Source organism: Cricetulus griseus, chromosome 5, assembly GCF_003668045.3.
Source record: "Cricetulus griseus strain 17A/GY chromosome 5, alternate assembly CriGri-PICRH-1.0, whole genome shotgun sequence".
Taxonomy (NCBI): domain Eukaryota; kingdom Metazoa; phylum Chordata; class Mammalia; order Rodentia; family Cricetidae; genus Cricetulus; species Cricetulus griseus.
In genome coordinates, this window is record NC_048598.1 from 10,090,117 (window position 1) to 10,103,133 (window position 13,017).

Below are 13,017 nucleotides of genomic sequence, written 5' to 3' on the forward strand. Positions count from 1 at the left end.
GTCCTGGGTTCCATAAGAAAGCAGGTTGAGCAATACTTAAGGAGCAAGTCAGTAAATAGCACCCTCCAGGGCCTCTGCATCAGTTTCTGTCTCCAGGTTTTCGCCCTGCTTGGGTTCCAGCTTTGACTTTGCTCAGTGATGGGCTGTGCCTGTGAGTGTAAATAAAATAAACCCATTCCTCCCCAAGTTGCCTTTGGTCCTGGTTTTTATCATAGCAATAGAAACCCCACAGACAGAAGCTCTGAACAAAACATACTGCACAAATGAGGGCTTTAAAACTTAAGTACAGAGAAGTCAGAAGAATTTGAGACCCAAGGATGTGACATGGCAAGTTCCTCAATCTTTTCTTCCTTCCTTCCTTCCTTCCTTCCTTCCTTCCTTTCTTTCTTTCTTTCTTTCTTTTTTTTATTTCATATACCCACCACATACCCAACACTGGCCATGTGGACATGCCAGCAGGAGTAGACAATGGTGCTTCCTCAAAGCTGAAGACCCAGAAAGCCGAAGACTAGCGAGACATGCTAAATGATTTTATTCCAGCAACACCAAGAGAAAAGCATGACTCCAACTCCCCTCATACCATCAACAGTCAAGTGGGGAGCCTGGATTTCTGCCTCTCCGAAGCTGGAATGAGCTATGTTACCCTGCTCCTCTGGGTTGATATGTGTGACATCTGGTAGGAGATGGAGCTTCCATTCACCACTGAGTAATAGTGAGGACTCTTCTCTTTCCCCTCTCCCTCTTTGGTCTCAGTAGAGACTATGTGGGAAGCCTGGTTACAGCCAGAGCCACAGGTGGGTGGTATTAGAGGAGGCCTAGTGAAGGGTGGGGACCGTTGCTGCCCCATGTGGGCACCCATCCTCCTGCCTTGGTATTAGTGGTGGTCATTTGGAGAGAAGTAACTCCCACTCTGCCCAGAAGTACCGGGGAGCTCTTTGCACTTCTCCAGTGTGTCAGTGGTGCCCAAGTGGGAACCTGTACTTCTCTCTTTACCTGGGAGGAGTAAGAGGCACTCTTTCTTCTGCTGTTAGGCCTGTGTTAGAAGAAACCAGTTTAAACAGGTTTGGATTGTTGTAATTTAAGAAAAGTGGTACTTGGCACACAAGAGAAAGACACCATGCAACAGAGTTCAAGCACAGGTTTTTTTTTTATTAGGGAAAGGGATCATAAAAAGGGGACAGGGAGGTGGGAGACCAGCCTCCAGAGACAGGAGCAGCAGGAGAGAGGAAAGAGGAGAAAGAGGGGGGAAACAGAGAGAGGAAGAGCAAGAGAGAGAGAGAGAGAGAGAGAGAGAGAGAGAGAGAGAGAGAGAGAGAGAGAAAGAGAGAGAAGGATGGGAGGGCAGGGCCCTTTTAAAAGGGAACATAGTGAATGTGCACAGGAGGTGCTCTTAGCGGCTGCAGTTGAGGGTGTGTCCTGTCAGAGCCCCAAGGTCAGGTCAGTACAGATGCCTGAATACTAACATGGATAATATCCTGAGTTACATGGTACTGTATCCAAGCTATTAATATTTTTCATTTAAAACCATCCATTAAAACAACAAACAGGAAGATCTCAAATTGAAAACAGAAAGTTGATACAAACATGGTGAGGTATGGTATAACTTGGAACATAGGCAGAAAGACTTCAGTGAGTTCAAGGCCAGTCTGGGATGTACAGCACAAGACTCTATCTTAAGAAATAAAAACTAGATACTAACAGCAAGCTGATGAGTTAGCAAAAAGATTTTTAAATCAGTTGCCATAGAAATACTTTATTAAAATTATAAGCTTTACTAAAACCACAAATTATAAAAATATCCTTAACCAGGAAATACAAAGTCTCAGAAAAAAACAGAAATGGAAAATTTCAAACTGAAAATATAGTTAACTAAAATAAAATGCTTAATGCATAGGTTAAGAAGCAGGAGGGGATGGGAGAGGCACAGAGGCCAGAGTCAGGTAAATAGAAGACAGAAAAATAAAAATTACCTAATGTAAACTACACAGAGAAAAGTGTACTTGGAAAACAGCGATTAGTGCTTCATGACCCTTGGAGAATATAACAAAAGAATTAACGTGTGTTGCAAGAAATGCAGAGAAAGAGAAGAAAGACATTGAGACCAGGAAAGAACTCTAATAAAAGACAACCAACAATGTCTCCACTTTGGCAAAAGATAATTTTGGCAAAAGTCTACTAATTTGAGAAGCGGGTGAAATCAGAGAAGACAAACCCAGAGACACCCAGTCAAGGAAATCACAGTCCTACTGGAAAACTGAAGGCAGTAAGACAATGCTGGATGAGAGGGGCATCTTACCCACAAGGGGTAAACACTTAGGATAACTGCAAATTTCTCATCAGAATAGTATAGGAGCTGGAGGAGACCCGCATGGCATTTTTGTAAAAAGCGTTTCCTTCAAAAAATCAATGGGAATGGGGCTGGGAAATGGCTCAGTTGGTAAAGTGCTTGCTGTACAAGTTCGAATACTTGAGTTCTGCCTCTAAAACTCATATAATGTAGCCCAGGGCAGTCTTGTAATTCCAGCCTTGGGGAGGTGGAGTCAACCTAGCTGTCTAATCAGTGAGCCTCTAGTCAATGAGGTCCTTCACCTCAAAGAACAAGATGTAAACCTTCCAAGAAAGACATTAGAGGGTAGTTCTCTGACCTCCATGTGCACACACACAAGCCCACACAAGTCTACACACACACACACACACACGCACACACACACGCACACGCACACGCACACGCACACACGCACGCACGCACGCATGCACGCACACATGCACGCACACACACACACGTGTGCACACACATACATGTGCACACACACACATGTGCGCACACACACAGAGTTAATTAGAGCCATCTTTCTAGCTCTATAGTAAGTTTTGGTCAAATCTAACCACATTCCTTCTCCTCTAACTCCTCTTATACCATGACCACTGTTTCTGCTCAACTACACGGACTCCATTTTAAAATTGACTGAGTCCACTAGTGCTGAAAATACGTTCATGGATGCAGGGCCACTCATTAGAACATGGACAGCCAGTCGCCCACATCAGAAGAAAACTGATTCTCCCTCTCCTGGCAGCATCAGTTACCAATAATTCCTCACCTTTGGGTGGGACTTTGTGATCCCTCCCCTGAAGTTTAATCTTGAAAAAAATACACTTGAAACAATATTTAAGGGCAAGTGTCACATACAGGTAAACATGGAAAGCCTGTCTCCTAATTAAAAATCCACATTTAGTACAAATTGTATTTACCATATCATTCAAACTGGGAATTTGGCTGCCAGAATACTGAAGTTTGAGGAGAATTTTATTCTGAAAGGAATTGTCATAAACGGTTCTGAAATTTTGTCTGGTTTCTCTCTTTCCAGTCTCTCTCTGAAGTCCTATTCTGTTCTCATCTTGGCATTGGCCACTCTGTTTGCCAAGTATCTGGGAGTAACCGGTTTCTGCACAGGGTGGCGTTATTTGATGAAAAAGGTCCACAGAAATTCCAAGATCTTTGAAAATACTTTATTGTGCATAAAATAACAACTTTGATGAATGAGGTGGTTTTATTTTGTGAAAGGATTTTAAACAGTTGAAGGAATAATTTAAAAAAAAACAAATTTTAGAGAAAGTGGATGTAGTTCAGCCTAATTTTTGCTGTTTTATTTTTCTTTCCAATGTTTCAGTGATTCTTATTTTATTGTATTTCTTTTTTTCCTTCCATTGGTTTTTATTTTTATGTGTGTGGAGGGGCGGGGGGAGGGGGGCGCGCGCACATGAATGCAGTACCCATGGAGTCCACAAGAGGGCGTCACATCCTCTGGCACTAGAGTTACAGGTGGTTATGAGCTGCCTGATTTGGTTGCTAAGAACAGAACCTGGCTCCTCTATAAGCTCAGTAAGTGCTCTTAAGCCCTGAACCACGTCTCCAGCCCAGCTTCATTGTATTCACACGCTGGCGTCTTCCCCGTTCCTTTTCAATAGTGATGATAAAGGAACTTCGTTTAGCTCAAACGCTGAAACAGATCATTAATCTCTATCATAGGCACTCTGCCACCCGTCTCTCGTCTCCCTCTCTTTCCTCTTCCTCACGTCCTTCTCTTTCCTGTTAGAACATATTGAATTGCAATTACTGAACTCTTTTCTTATAGAACAAAGTTTTGTCTTCTAAATGACCACAATATAGTGACTAGATTTGGGAGACGAACACTGATACAATATGGTACATAGCATCCGGATCCAAAATTATTTTCTAAATAAAGATAATTTATTTTTATTTTATCTGTATGAGGGTTTGGCCGCATGTGTGTGTGTACACCACATGTGTGCCTGGTGCCCTCAGAGCGGGGCCCCTAAGGAAAGGAGAGAAGGAGAGAGGGAGGAAGAGGGAGAGAGAAAGGGAAATACTAATTATAATACTAATACTAATTACTTATGTGTTTCAGTGCTTGATCTAAGTGAAGTTCTTTATTGCCACTATCGACGGCAGAGGAGGGCACCGGGTCCCCTGGAACTGGAGTTCCGGACTGTGACGTGTGATCACGCAGGTGCTGGAAGTTGACCTTTGCAGGGGGCCAGTACTTGTAACTGCGGAGATCTCTCTGCAGCCCCAAATTTAGTTTTTAAAAATCGAACAGGTGGTGTCTCCATCCTCGCCGGCTTCTTCCCCTTTCCTGCTCCCACGCCTTCCAGTTCCCGCCCTCCTTTCCCCCTCATATTCTTCTTCCTGTCCCCTCCTCTTCTCCCTCTTCCTCCTTCCCCCACCTTCCTTTCCTCTCCCTCCTTCCTTCCCTCCCCCTCCTTCCTTCCCTCCCCCTCCTTCCTCCCCTCCCCCTCCTTCCTTCCCTCCCCTCCTCCTTTTTTCTCCACTTTCCACTTCCTTCTTCCCTCCCTCCTTCTGAAAGACTATGTTAATAGGAAGGAAGTCCTGCGGAGTTTTGAACTGGCACCCTCCAGGTTCACCTGGGGCTGGCCGAGAGTTTGCCTGCTGCCTGTTGTTCTTGGATGTTGATGACACTGATTCTGTTTCCCAGGGACCCTTAGGAGGTTTTCAACAACTCTCAGGAATCTAGGCATTCTTTATAGAACTCGAGGAAGCAGAAGAAAAGGGACAACTTGTGTCTGGTTTTCTCCTTGAATACAGGACTTAGCTCCACTCCATTTCCTGGTGCTCCTTTTCTTCTTAAGTACGTTTCCTTGCTCAGCTTGCTCCTTGTCATTTTTTCTCTTTTAAAATAACCACACAACAGAGTCTATACTAGGCTATTTTGAGATTTCCTTTGCCAAGGGAATTAATCCAAAGCGTTTCACTTTAGCCTCAGGTAAACTTTTTGGACAAAGGCAAAAAGCAGCCACATTTTTCACCAAAATATCGCAAGAATGATTTGTAGGCAACACACTAAAATTCTTCTCCTCTGAAACATCTTCAGAAGCTTCCCCTCCAGTTCAAATCACTGTTAGTACCACTGTCTTCTATACTCCTCCTGGTATGGACCATTAAGCAGTACTTAAAGCATTCCACTGCTTTTCTAACCTGAACTCCCAAAGTTCAAATTCCTCCAAACCAAAGCATGATTAGAACTTTCACAGCAATATCCCAGTCCCTGGAACCAACTTTTGTCTTAGGGTTTCTATTGTTGTGAAGAGACCCCATGACCATGGCTACTCCTATAAAGGAAAAACATTTAATTGGGGTGGCTTATATTATCATCCATTATCATCATGGGGGGAGCATGGTGGCTGAGAGTAGGGTCACGTGCAGGAAGACATGGTGCTGGCTACAGCTTATTCAGAAAACAACAGGAAGTAAACTGAGACACCGGGCAGTATCTTGATCATTATAAGAGACCTCAAAGCCTGCCTCCATAGTGACACAGTTCCTGCAGCAAGAGCACACTTACTCCAATAAGGCCACACCTTCTAATAGTGCCACTCCTTTTGGGGAGCCACTTTCTTTCAAACCACAGCAGGCATCAATGTGGCCACATGTGGTGGCCCAGACCCAGGACATCCTCATGGCCTTTGGTGGAAACAGGAGCCAAGGACATCAACACAGACCGTGGCTGCAGCAGGGCAATAGATCCAGACATGGCCCTTGGCAGCATCCCAAGCTTGGATGTCACCATGACCTAGGTGTCAAGCAGGTCGCCCACATCAGCCTATCCCTCACTGATCTGCCTCTCTCCACAGGACATGAACCACTGCCTCTCTCTCTCATTCACTACCATGCATTTGCTCACCTTAATGGTGCCGATGGTTTCTTCTACTCGACCAGGGTAGGCTGCTCCAAGTGGGTTTGTGGATGTCTATCATCTGTCCGATCCTAGTTGCTGAGATTTTTAAAAATGTATTAATACTTCCGTATTCCTTTTAGTTACACAGAATAGATACTATTTCTGTGATTAAAACATAAAAGCATAGTAAACATAATAAAGGTGTTGAAAGGCAAAGGACTAACAGCAGGCCCTTCGGATTCACACAAATCTAGGGACATAATGTTTGGCACAGGGGGTCACCTACTCAATGAACCAGTCAATGGTATGAGGTTGACATTGTTGAATTTGAAAGAATCCTCTTTTCCACAAACCTGTTCTCCCAGATAAATTGCTTTCACAGTCTTCAGGCTAAGACAAGTTTTGTTGAACAAGGAGAGATGAAAACTTGAAAGGAAATAGGACTTTATTTTGAAGAAATACATCTTGGAGAGGCTTTCCAGTTGGACCCTAGCAGAGGTGTCAGCAAGTGCCTTCAGAATGTCACAGATCTTTGCTCTTGGGGGACCCCTGGGACTTGTGATTCTTAGGCTCTACTCACCTTGTGGGAGCTCTTATTTTACTGAAGGCACTCTCAATTCCAGACTCTGCCAATGACTTCATCCCAAATGATGGAAATACTGAATGCTTACACAGCCACACATTTTGTCTATCTCCTTACAACACAGGTGCTGACACATTTCATTTAACATTTTCCTGGTAAAATGAAAATGAAAATATCACACAGAGCACTGAGATAAACTTTTCCCTAAAAATAGCTTTCATTATTTGAATTCTGTCAGCCTGCTTCTATCCAGTATCCAGTCTTGGAAGCATCCAACTTAAATTTCTCTTGAACTACTGTTATAGTAAGAAGTGACTTATTTTTCTCTCCATTTATTTTTGCTTCCAAACTGCACCATCCTTCTCACTGTGATGATTCCACGATGTCAGCCCCTCTGGGGCCTCACACAAAAGAGCCAAGATTCCTTTTCAGAAGTACCAGGGCCAGTGACATTGACAGCAAAGAGCCCAGTGTCTCTTCTCCACTCCCTTCCCCTCAGGGAGCAGCCTGCCCCCACCATAGACAATGCCTCACTAATGGAAACTCCCAGCCACTACAACTCTCTTCACCTCACCAGACACTTTCAGCTTGGAAAGTCTTTGGGGTCCTAACACGTTCTCAGATACACCCCTGTGTGCCTGCCGGAGGCGAAATGATACGTTGATCAGCGGGAGGAATCTGTGCCACAGACTGTTTGGAGCTTTGGAACTTTATACCTGGCAGCAAGTGGTAAATGTCCTCTTGATGTGGAAACCCCAGCCACCTTGCCCCTCAGAGAAGGTGGGCGTAGCACCAGTGCCCTTTCACTCAACATTCTGTGTTAACACACATGCAACTGTGTCTGGAGCCTAGTGATTGCATTGTGCACATGATGGTCCACAAGGCGTAGTCCCAGCAACCACTGGCATTGACAAGGGTTGGCTTCAACAGATACAGGCTGGAGAGCCAAAAGACTCCATCCCCCGCCCCCCATCGTGTGCTATATAGATCCCAAAATAACTCTATCCACCACCCCTTTTTGTATTCTTACTTCTGAAAAGGACAGACCCTGAAGGAGAATTAAACGATGATGGGAGTGGCAAACAGCGCTTAATGATGTTTTGGTTAACCATCAAAGGAATTTGTCGGCACTTGCAATGACTTCACTTCCTGTGCTTGGAACACATTTTATATGCCACACAGTGATTTGTGGGATGTGAGTTTTAACATACTACTCACACAATGGGCAGATGGGAAATACTGAGTTGAGTGCTACCCAATTAAATAGCCTGACACCCATTTCTAGTGTTAACTTCAAGGACCAGAGACAGCACCCTTTTCTGGGTGCATCAAGAGGACTTGGACTCTTACTGTATAGAGTTGTTACATTTCAAGGGACATGATTTCATGAGTAGCCTTGCCAAATGTTTTCAATAACACCATTCCATTGTATTTCTATCATAGTCCTACAGTCTCAGGAATTTAAAATCTGGGGCGGGGGGAGAGAGAAGAAAGTTCTACTAAGTCCAAGTTACCAGGGGATGAAGTTGTCATCAGACATGAAGGCCAGCTTCTTGTGCTTCTGTTTTTCTCCTTAGGTATTTTTCATCTAAGTTGGGTTTTCCTGTATGGTATCATATCCTCTAACAGCCATCAATGGGATGAGATTGAATTAGCTTCTTGTAGGAAGTGCGCTAGATGTGGGAGTGTGTGGGTGTGTTCATGAACTCTCTCTCTCTCTCTCTCTCTCTCTCTCTCTCTCTCTCTCTCTCTCCACCCTATCCCTGTGTTTGGACATTGTTTTTCCTGTGTCAGGAATGTGCAGTGTGCAGAGCTACTGAAAGAGCTGTGTCCACAAGCCACACCCCAAGTTCCCAGTACTGTCCTCTGATCTGATGCCTATCAATTCAATTACTCAAACTCTTCAAACACTTCTCTTTCTTACTGCCATGGAAAAGAACCCTGTGTGACTACCTACTTTACCCACAAGGCAAATTCAATGTTCAAAGTTCAAGTATTGAGGGTGGGGTTCCCTGTCCACATGCTTGGATGACAGTGTTTGCCCTTTGTGGAGGACATGTGCAAATTCTGAGCGAGCTGTAAGGACAAGGCTATCAAGAGGACTATCCCAGTCCAGGAAGACACAAACCTACTGGAAAGATGAGCAAGGGGGGCGTCTGATATTGAATAAAGGAATATTGGCTTTTGAGACTAAAATTAGTGAGTGAGCCTAGGTCTGGAAAGATTCATGGCTTCTCATTTCCCCTTTGATGATTCTGTGATTTCCATTAAAACTGTAAACAACAACAAAGTAAGTCAAAGAGCAAAGCTTTTGGTCAAGTCTTTGTTTACTTTTTTTTTTTATTTATCAGCAAATCTGTACTAATGCTCTGTATGTCTTTAGTCTCTCTTCTAGCAGAGAGATCTATGTTTAATTGGAAGAGATGAAAACCATTGGCTTTGTTGTAAAAATTCTGACATCTGACTAGTTGAACATTAATCTTCATTTCAGCAGTAATTTTGGTTTCTTCTCTTTAAGCCATTTTGACTAGGTGTTGAAGCTAGATGGCCTTTCTTTTTGGTGACATAACTATAGTGCTCTGAGTCTGGGGACCCTGGCTTCCACACAGCCTACCTTGCCTATGGCCTCTGACTGTGTGGGAAGGCCCCTTACCCATCTGTGGTAGGGGAGGCTGAGTGTCTGGTCTACAGTGCTTCTCACTCTCCACTGGGGACCCCTGGGATGCACCCCCCCCTTTGCACATCTGTGCTGGATGCAGTGCTGGTGAGGCACAGCCTATGGGCTCCCCACTCTTTACCTCTTTGCTGAGTTGTTGGCTTTGTCTCCTTGGAAAGGTTTCTTGTAACTGCCTGGGCAGCGGGTGGCATAGCTGCCTGAAGCACAAGGCTGTATTTTAATGGAAAAATGAGGTATTTTCCATTGTGGTAAGTGTCTCTTTTTTTTTTCACTCATAAAAATGTTCAAAAGAAGAAGTAAAAAGGGGAACATATATTCATTTGTTGTGACTGAGTTCGTAAATTGAGTTCTGCAGAAAGCTGTCAGACATCTATTTCGAAGAATGATGACTTTGTTTCTGCATCCAAACATCACAACACTTTCAGAGTCGAATAGTCTCTCAAAATGACCTGGGTTTACAAATATAACTATAGATCACAGTTAGTAGTTGTGTAAGGGGTTTCAGTATGAAACTACTAGAATGAGAGAGCCAGAAAACACACACACAACACACACACACACACACACACACACACACACACACACAGAGAGAGAGAGAGAGAGAGAGAGAGAGAGAGAGAGAGAGAGAGAGGATAAATATTTATATTAGTGACCATTCAAATGACAAGATCAGAAACCATGACAAATTAACTGATTTTCGGAAGGTATAGTCTAGCAGGTGTGTGGCATGAAGATTTCAGTGAACATGCTCTTAATAACTCCTGCAGCCAGCCTTAAGAGTGGGTGCCCACACTGAGACGTACTCACGTACTAATACAAAATCAGACCTGTTATTCAGACATACCCTCACTCACTGTTCCCAATAGTCCCCAACTGTGGAACAATCGCTACTGCCAACTGCAGATTACTATTCTTTCTTAGAGCAGGGAGCTGAGTCTGGGCCGCACAGTGTTGAAAACCACTGCAGGGAGCCACCGCCAACCTCTAACCGCCAGGCTTCCACCAGCAATGGTTGAGAAAGCAGAAGGGAGTCAGACGTGGCTGCTGCCCAGCTGGAAACCATGGTACTAACAAGACTCAAAGTGAAGTGAGCGGTAGGCATGTGGTGTGCGGGCTATGATTTTGCTGAGGCTCCCTTCTGGCCATCCCAGGCCTGGCGGGAGATTGCTTTCATTGCTGGCTAACAGTTGCATGACAAGGATGGCAGGGTAAACAGCACTACTGAGGCAGACGTGTGTGGGGGGGTGTGGTAGTTTCTTTACCCCAACATTTTTGCCCAAGAGATTTCAGCCTATTCCTTTTAGCTGACTCTTCTCCAAATGGGAGCTAAGGAATGCCCAGACCAAATAGAGTGCCTTAGGTGAGGAGCATGGCAGGGGACACTGCTTTCAAAAGCTGGGAGCGACAGCAAATGGATTTTAGGACCACTCATGAATTGTCGTCCCTGTCTAGGGTCATGCAAAGGGAACTTCAAGGGAAGTCCAACTCACCAGCTTGCCTGGAAGTGGGCTTGGTCTGCAGGCAAACTGGTTATGAGCCTGACGTGGAGGAGGTGGCTTACTCGGGGCTGGGTCTCTCCCCCACTCTTAGTTAGCCTTTTAATGAAAATGAGTCTGGAAAGTACGCCAGTGGGCTCCTGAGTGCACTGTGTGTGAGGAGCCTGTTGAGTCTGTAGCACTTTTCTGAATGATTTGGTAAATAAGGATGACATCTGCATGTTAAGTTCATTGGGCAGCATCATGAGGAGTGATACCTGAGGTTGTTTTGTTGCTTCCACATGTCCACACACATACATACACCTGCACATAGGTACATAGGTGAATACTTGCACACACGCACATGTGCGTGCACACACAGACACACACACACACACACACACACACACACACACACACACACACACACAGATTACAAACCTAGCTATTTATTATATAGCAAATGATGTGATTAAAGTGGACCAAAACTATGTTGTTAAAAAAATATTTTGGTGGTCATTGGTAGACAACTTAAGAATGTCTTCTTTTGGGTCATGTTTCTCAGTGGCTGGTCAGAGCCTGCCTCAGCATGCTGAACGTTTGTGTGACAGTCAAAGCATGCTCTCTGCTGCCTTGGAGGGACACCTCAGGGAGGATGGGCAGTTTTTCAGCTTTTCATTCATCCGGTGTCACATGGATCCAGCTATCAACACATGTCTCTTTTTCATTAAGTTTTTTTTTTTTAGCATTATTTTATTTTTCAGTGCCCCTTTTCTGGAAAACAATTTTGCAAGGTGCAAGCTGTTCAAATGAAGTGCTGAAATCCCTGCCGTAGGAAAAGCTCCGTGTACCGGACCAACACTTACTTCAACCCCAGCAGCAACACTTGGAGGTTTACCCTTTGCCATTTAGCAAGTCCCTTGGCCGTGTGCACACACATTCTGTGTCCTGGAAACTTCCTGAATCTCTCCACTTTATGCTTTTAGGGCGATATTAGTTGGACCAATATTAAGCTCAAAAAAACAAGGTTAGGAACATCCAGTTTTCTAACAGGATGTTAGAACAGTGGGCTTTCTATAGCTCATGGCTTTACTGTCTGTCTCAGAGCATCCTTTAGTTCCACAGAGACTCCGTCCTTAACCCCAGGGTTCCCCAGCCTCCACCTATCCTCCCCTACCTACCCTCCTCAGTCTTCACATTGTCTGACTTGCGTGTCAGATATGATATTGATTGATCCTGCCTTGTTTTCCGAGGATTAGGGTTCTGTGCACAGAACAAAGGATCTCTCTCTCTCTCTCTCTCTCTCTCTCTCTCTCTCTCTCTCTTCTCTCTCTGTGTGTGTGTGTGTGTGTGTGTGTTGAAGCATATCCCGTGTGTTATTTGGACCATACTTATACTAAAACTGTTGTTTATCTGACATTCAAATTTACTTGGGAATCGTATATTTTATTTTTGAAGGTTAATAACCTCAGGGTAGATACTTCCTGTACCCCAAGTCCCCCAAATCTTCCATTTTCCAAATCCTGCATATCAACAGGACTTCTAGCAGCAAAACTAACCTCTGGACAGCTTCCTAGTTTAGTCTTGATCATGTGTGTACTTTCTAGCAAGGAGTCATAGGGGGACTTTTCCAAGCCCCTCTGCACTGACTCCAAGACAAAGCTTTTGTGAGATGTGAGCTAGGGACCTTGCTTTGGCTGCACAGCATGGGTGTTTGAAGTGGCCAGATGGCAGTATTGCTGTGCTCAAGCAGAGAGCTTGCGGTCATACTTTCCAGAGGCGCTCCTGTGGCTCCTGAGTTACCCAGTCATCTGCTCTTTCCTCCCTCTTTTCTCACAAAATGTGGCCTGATCTCTTTGAAGCTCACCTGTGACTACATTTCTTCCCTCCAGAACCTGTGGCCAAATGCGTTAACTACTGACTTGTCACAATGGAAGTCCTTCCTAGGACGTAAATTGTATGTGTTGTGTGTGTGGTGTTTGTGTGTGTGGTGTGTGTGGTGTGTGTGTTGGTGTGTGTGTGTGGTTGTGTTGTGTTGGTGTGTGTGGTGTGTGTTGGTGTGTGTGT